Below are 6,992 nucleotides of genomic sequence, written 5' to 3' on the forward strand. Positions count from 1 at the left end.
ACATATGTCCAAACACATCAAATGTAATGTACGTTAAATATGTGCAGGTTTTGCATATCAATTATAGTTTAGTAAAGCCATTAAAAAAGAAGAAGAAGAATTCACTGGCTCCCAGGCATCTTTTCCAGCTTACACTTTCCAGGAGCTGCCCCTGAGATCTTACATGAGAGGGGAAGAAAACCAAAGGTCTGAGTCCTCAAGGAGGCTCAAACCCCAGACTGGCTATTCAAAGACCTATAGCTTAGCCACTGATTCTCTACATGGCATCAGCCTGTCACTTCTCTCTCCCAATCTGTTTTCTCATCTATCAGATAAGTCACCCTGGCTGGTCCCCCTGCTAGCTCTAATATTCTGATGTTCTAGTGTCCCCTCAGATTGTACTTTTTTGTTTAAAGAAGTATATCTATACTTCCTTCATTAATAAAACTAAATTGAGGGACTTCCCTGGTGGTCCAGTGGTAAAGAATCCACCTTCCAATGCAGGGGATGCAGGTTCCATCCCTGGTCAGGGAACTAAGATCCCACATGCCGCGGGGCAACTAAGCCCACGCTCCACAACTACTGAGCTCGCACGCCTCAACAAGAGAGCCCGCGAGCCGCAAACTACAGAGCCCATGCTCTCTGGAGCCCGCGTGCCACAACTAGAGAAGACAAAACCCGCACACCGCAACTAGAGAGAAGCCCGCATGCCGCAGCAAAGAGCCCTCATGCCACAAGGAAAGATCCCGTGTGCCTCAACGAAGATCCCACGTGCTGCAACTAAGACCCGATGCAGCCAAAATAAATAAATAAATCTTTAAAAAAAAAATTTTAATAAAACTAAATTGAGGAGAAATTATAACATTTAGACAGTTAACTAATTTACTAGTCTCTAGGACAACAGAGTGGTAAGGTGGGTGAGCACAATGTTTCCACATCATCTGCCACTTGGGGGAGCTCTTCCTTCTTAATTGCCTTATAGAGACTGTATGAAACGGATTCATTTACTCTCAAGTCCATACGTAAAATGCAAAGAGCAATGAACAAGTGACTTGTTTCTAATACTCAGCTCTTCCTTGATGAATGACAGAAAGGCTTTAACACACGGTCATTTATTCATCTGTTGGATTTATTTAACCTTGATTTTTCCATTTGTCATGACACAGATTGGTTTAATTCTTCCCCAAAAGGACTGCCATACTCTTTACACATTATCATACTCTCTAACATTCTACTGGCTTCTAAAAATCTCTCCTTTCCCTTCATCACTATTCTTTCCAATAATTAAGAGAGAGAAATCTGAAAATAATGGACTCCTTAAGATCCCGCTGGCTTCCCACAGCGGCCATCACTCAGTCCGAACCTGCATCATGCCATCAAAGCATGCATGGATTGGGCCCTAGAAGGGACATCTGTTTACTGCGTTCTCAGCCTCCCCACTTCCCTACCGGCTGCAGCACCTGAACTTTCTTTGAAAAACTATTCCCTGCTATGGCTTGAGTAGTCTTAACCTCACTTCCAAGCCTAGAGTGAACCTGTATTGCCACAGGCCACTCTAAATGACCCTTCTCCTGGCCACAGTGGTCGGTTCAGGGTGGACACATAATCCAACCTGAGTCAGTGATCAATGAAACTTCTGCAGACTTCTGAGAAACAGACTCTCTCCAATCTCTCTGGACAGAAGCAGGACATAGTAGCCAAAGAAGTTGCTTGTACCATCTTGGGGATGAGAGGGGAAAGACTACTAGAAATTGGAGTAAGCACCAAAGAAAAAAAGAAATGGAGAAAGAAACTGAATCCTGGTCAGATCACTGGAGCTCCGGACCAAGTCTCACCCTTTCCCTACTGGCCAATAAAGTTTGTTAATTATTTAAGGCAGCTTGAGTTGTTTTCTGCCTTTTCAAATAATAATAGTCGTAACTCATATAGGTCCCATGCAAACTTTTCCTAGACTTTGCGTTAGTCCTCACAGACTCCTTTCTTTTGATCTCACCAGACTAAAGGAGAATATTCAGGCAGAAGGCCCAGTGTGGGTGAAGGCCCAGGGGTGCTCATCAGGTTCTGGGGTTGCTGACTTGGTCATTAATAACTGGACCTGGGAATGGGGAGAAGGCAGAGGCAAGGGTGACCCCAAGGGGATGGACTTGAGTCACTTCGGGACTGATTGCTGTTGCCATTAAGTTTGGGGGAAGGAGACAAGGTTCAGTTTGGAACAATTCAAATTTGAGGGGAGTTTTCCTACCCAGCTGTGAAAGCTGCTGACTTGTCTGCCACTGCCAGGAAACTGGCAGGTCCTTAAGGGCATGGACTGTGTGTTCTTCATCTTCAATCCATCCTCCAGAAGACCCCAAGGATGGTGTTCAATTAATGAAGAAACAAACAACTCTAAGCTACATTACCCAAAAATAATTAGAGAATAATTAAGTCCTGGTCTCTTCTGTGGGTCTGGTGATTAAGTTTGTGAAAGTTCTGCAATGCCTGATGGTGGGAAGGAGTCTGTCAGTGGGAGAGGTGGCACTGAAGCTGTACCTTGAAGATACTGGTGGAGGAAGGGGAGTAGGGCATTCTAGGCTGGGAGGAGGACTTGGGCAAAGATGCTCCTACCTCCCCATCTGACTGGGGAGTGCCGCTACACTCTGCAGAATTATATCACTGTTCCAAACAATTGGAGAGAGAGCCAGAGGGAAGCAACCAATAAGGGATCCCACGTGATCTGACAACCGGTGACCCATCACAATGGCCAGAGAAGTCAAGGGCACCAGGAAGGAATTGTGTTTGGAGAAATAGGTCGCAGCAGATTAAACAGACAAACAAAAAAAAGGTTCTTAACTGCAACGTTCTACCTCATTCAGCTGAGTCAGGAGACCATTTTGTGTGCCTCTATTGAAATCCAAGGAATAGGAAATGAGGCAGCTGGTGCTGGTGTTTTGTGCCTCTTTTTTCTGATTACATACAAGATGGAGAGAAAGGAGAGGGGACTCTAAGCCACCGTGATAAACAAATCCAGAAGTTAATTGCATTGTTGTGTTCTCTTCGCCTCTGAAGGAATTTTCCAGAGGATGAGTTACAGACAAATTTCTATTTTAAAAAAGGAAGAGTCTAACTCCCATAATTGTTTCCAATTTAAGAAAAAACATCTTCAAAAGGACATCATTACTTCTAAGCTAGTTGTTCCATACGCATTTTAAAAAGAAAATATGGCACAACCTAAAGCAGCTTTCTGTCGGCTATTGGGGATTTGCATGAGAATGATGAAGGGGGCCTTTTTCTTCCTCTCTGAGATATACAACCTATTATCCGTCTCCTCTTAAAAGGCTCTCTAGGTGTTTGCAGTCATTCTTCTATCATGACTGTTTACACTTACAGGCAATATAACTCTCATGGCTGGTTTTATGAATTTCTTATCTATCTGCAAGGAAGTACTTTGAAACATTAGAAAATCCATTCAAATCTTATTTTCTGGCAGCAGGTGACTTGGAAATGATTTTGCGCTCCTTCTTGTTTTCTAATTCTTTGAACAGTGATGCCACCGACTGGCTTTACTACTTCTACAGGGAAATGAATCTGGGATGGAGAGATTTGTGAAAACAGTGGCCCTCACCCATCATCATTATGCAATTTACACCTTCCGAGTTTTTTGTGACCAGATTAGATTTATCTCAAAGGAATAATGAAATGACTGGGGCCTTGCATTCTGGAAATTTGCTCATGTTTTTGCATTTTAATATGAACACTACACAGTAAAAAAGAGGTGGTGTGGAATAGCAGAAGAGGCATGGAATTGGGGACCATGAAATCCCAACTTGGCTTGATTAAATAATTTAACCTTTTAAGGCCTCCGTTTACCTCATCCCTAAAATGTGATAGTTACATCCACTCCAAAAAACGTACTGAGGATTAAATGAGATAACATATATCAAATATCTCTTATACATGATACACGGTATTGGTTCAGGGAATAGGTTCAGTTGGGGGGAGGAGCGCACTGCCAGTAACAGCATTATTATTATTGAACTTTAAATATTCATCCAATGGAGAAAAACATTTAAGTAGGAGAGTCCATCTCAAATTATCCATGATGATTGCAAATGATTATATGTGATGATTGCACATAAATAATACGAAATTGACATTTTTCAATGCGGGATATTTTTATTGTTTTATTAAAGCTAATATATGCTCACTTTCAAATGTTTAAATGATACAATTGTATAGTGGGAAGTGAAAATCCCTTATAATTTTATACCTTCCTGCTCTGAGATATGGTGATTATCCTTTCAAATTTGTGTTTGTACACATATAAAAATAGTGCTAGAACAAAATAATGGATTCTTCACTCAACAATAAGACTGGATCTGGATGGGCTGGAGGACCATTTTATCTCTAAGGCCTTATCTCTGGGATGGAGCCCATTGGGAAGTTCAGACTTTTGACCCAGTTTGCAGGCCAATAGCAAATGAGGCTTTCGAATTACTCTAACCGAATGGTCGTGTGTTGTCCATTATCAAATAATGTCTCAAAACATCAATATTTCCTGCTGGACTTCCCTAGAAAAGTAATGACTTTTACTGAAGGGTAATTTCAGAAAGGTAAAAATTTGACTCATGTAAACATATGATAAGCACATGTCAACAATTTAATTCAATATATATTTAATAACTTAAGAAATCACTTAGATGGACCTGGTTCAAAGTAGAATTCAAGGAACAGAAATTTAAATAGTCATTCAATGGGATGCTGAAACAAATTTGTTAATAGATGCAAAACTGGTTAATGCCCTTCAGGGCCATAAACTGAAATCTTTGGAGTTTAGATTTCTGACTGGACAGAAATGTAAAATTTAACGTCTAAAATCAGAGTTTCAATGCTCCCGTCAAATAATAAGGAAAAAAGTTAAACACGGACGCATTCGCTTAGATAATTAAATAATCCTTGGATGAGACCTTTCACCAATGACCTAGTATGACTTGGAAAGGACAGGCTGTCATCTCTTGCTTTATTTCAAAATTGTGCATGTTAACTTTCTTTTTCAAATTCTTTTCCTGATTAGATTGTTACATAATACTGAGCAGAGCTGCCTGTGCTATACAGTAGGTCCTTGTTGGTTATCCATTTTAAGTATAGCAGTGTGTATCTCAAGAATATTAATTATAAGAATAAATATTAGTATTAATTATTCTTAATAGTTATTTAAGCTTGCTCTTCTTGTTAAAGTCATGTCCCTATTATCTTTTGACTCAAAATCTTTTCACCTGTCTTTGATTTCCTTTTCATGTCTTTCATGTTTTTTATATATATATATATATATATATATATAGAGAGAGAGAGAGAGAGAGAGAGAGAGAGAGAGAGAGGGAGAGAAACAAGATCTTAAGTTACCTTCACTTGCTCTTTTTAATCTTATAGATACATAAAACGACAACAGTGAGACTGGTTCCTTGTCACCAGCCAGGTCAATTCTATCTCCCATTGTAGAGCTGATTCCATCAAAACATAGTAATTAACTATTAAGATTCCTGTTCTATTGTTACTTTTTGCACATTTCTCTAAGTTTCAAGCTTAGAATAAATCCCTCTCATGCTCTATCCCACCCTTAAGACCATATAAGGTGTCTCTTATGTGTCCTAATGCACTCGTCATACTATTATGACACACTTCTTAGCCACCTACCACCACCAACATACTCTCCTATTAACTTGGAATCCTTAAGGGCAAAGACTGTCTTTGTCCCATTTCCTCAGGTCCTGGCTTATACTAGGCACTCAATAAATAATACTTGAATCAAGGAATGAGGTATGGATACTATGAAGCAAATGTGAAAATAAATATTAAAAATTAATTCAAAACTTCCTTGCTCTTCTCCCTGCCCTGCCGCCATAGTTTTGTTTTAGTCATTCTACCAAACTTTCTTTGTCACTCAACTTAAACATCGTAAAACTCTCCATCTTTTTATGTTCTAATTCGTACTTTCGCCTTTACTTAGACCATTTACTCTTTAGGTGACATAGCAAGATGGTCAAATTCTGAGTTTCTCAACTCAAAATTGAGCTTAGCTGTTCATAACCAGCTTTACTGAATGGTAACAGGGATTTAATTTTGCTCTGTAGTCAACAGCTATGAAAGGGATTTTTCCCCTCTCAGACCTAAAACCATTTAGTACAGCATTTTAATTTTTTACCCAACACTTCCTTCTTACCCTCTTCCCTCAAAATCACAAGCTGTCCAATCTGCTCTTGCCAAGGGAATTGGATGTTTTCTAGAGACCAGCAACTTCTATGAAAAACTGAGGTCCTACTCTTTCTATCCCTCACATCACAGATACTCAAGTTTCCCAGGAAGGCCCCCAAAATCAATTATGTTTACACATCCAAGGATTGGGATAGCTGTGGTTATGAGGTGAGGACTTCTCAACAATCACAATTAGTTATTGCAGGTGAGCACCCTATCCACATACAGCCCCTTCGCCTTGCTACCCACTCTACTTCTGTAACTGTAGCACCGCCAAGGACCAAGGGCCCCTTCTCCATGATCTGACAGATACTTCCCAGGGAAGAATGCTTGACCATCATTCATGGCTGACTCCATACCAGCCTCAGGGTTTCCAGACCCTCTGGGGCCAACTACCTAGGGGCCAGAGCGTGTCCTTCCCTGGGGTCACCCACACAGGCTGTGTTGACTCTCAGGTCGTGCTCTCTGATCACCGCAGGGTATCTGAGGAGGGAGGCGCTGTACTTCACAAAATGCCACCCGGTATACTTCTGGTACCGGCTCACCAGGGAGCAGAGATTAGGTTTCAAGGCACTGTACAAAAAAGGATGCAAATGTCATGTGAGTGGCCTCCTAAGCCTTTTTTCTCTGCAGCCCAGGCACTGGTGGTTGTCCCACAACCTTGTGCCCAGAGCTCTCTCCGTTCTATCTCCCTCTATGGATGACGCCTGCTCTCTCACCTTCTTCCTATTCCCTGGCCGCCTCCTGCCCCAGTTTCCCTCCTGTTCCCCGCCCCCCTCATTCTT

The sequence above is a fragment of the Phocoena phocoena genome, chromosome 20 (assembly GCF_963924675.1).
Source record: "Phocoena phocoena chromosome 20, mPhoPho1.1, whole genome shotgun sequence".
NCBI classification, from domain to species: Eukaryota; Metazoa; Chordata; class Mammalia; order Artiodactyla; family Phocoenidae; genus Phocoena; species Phocoena phocoena.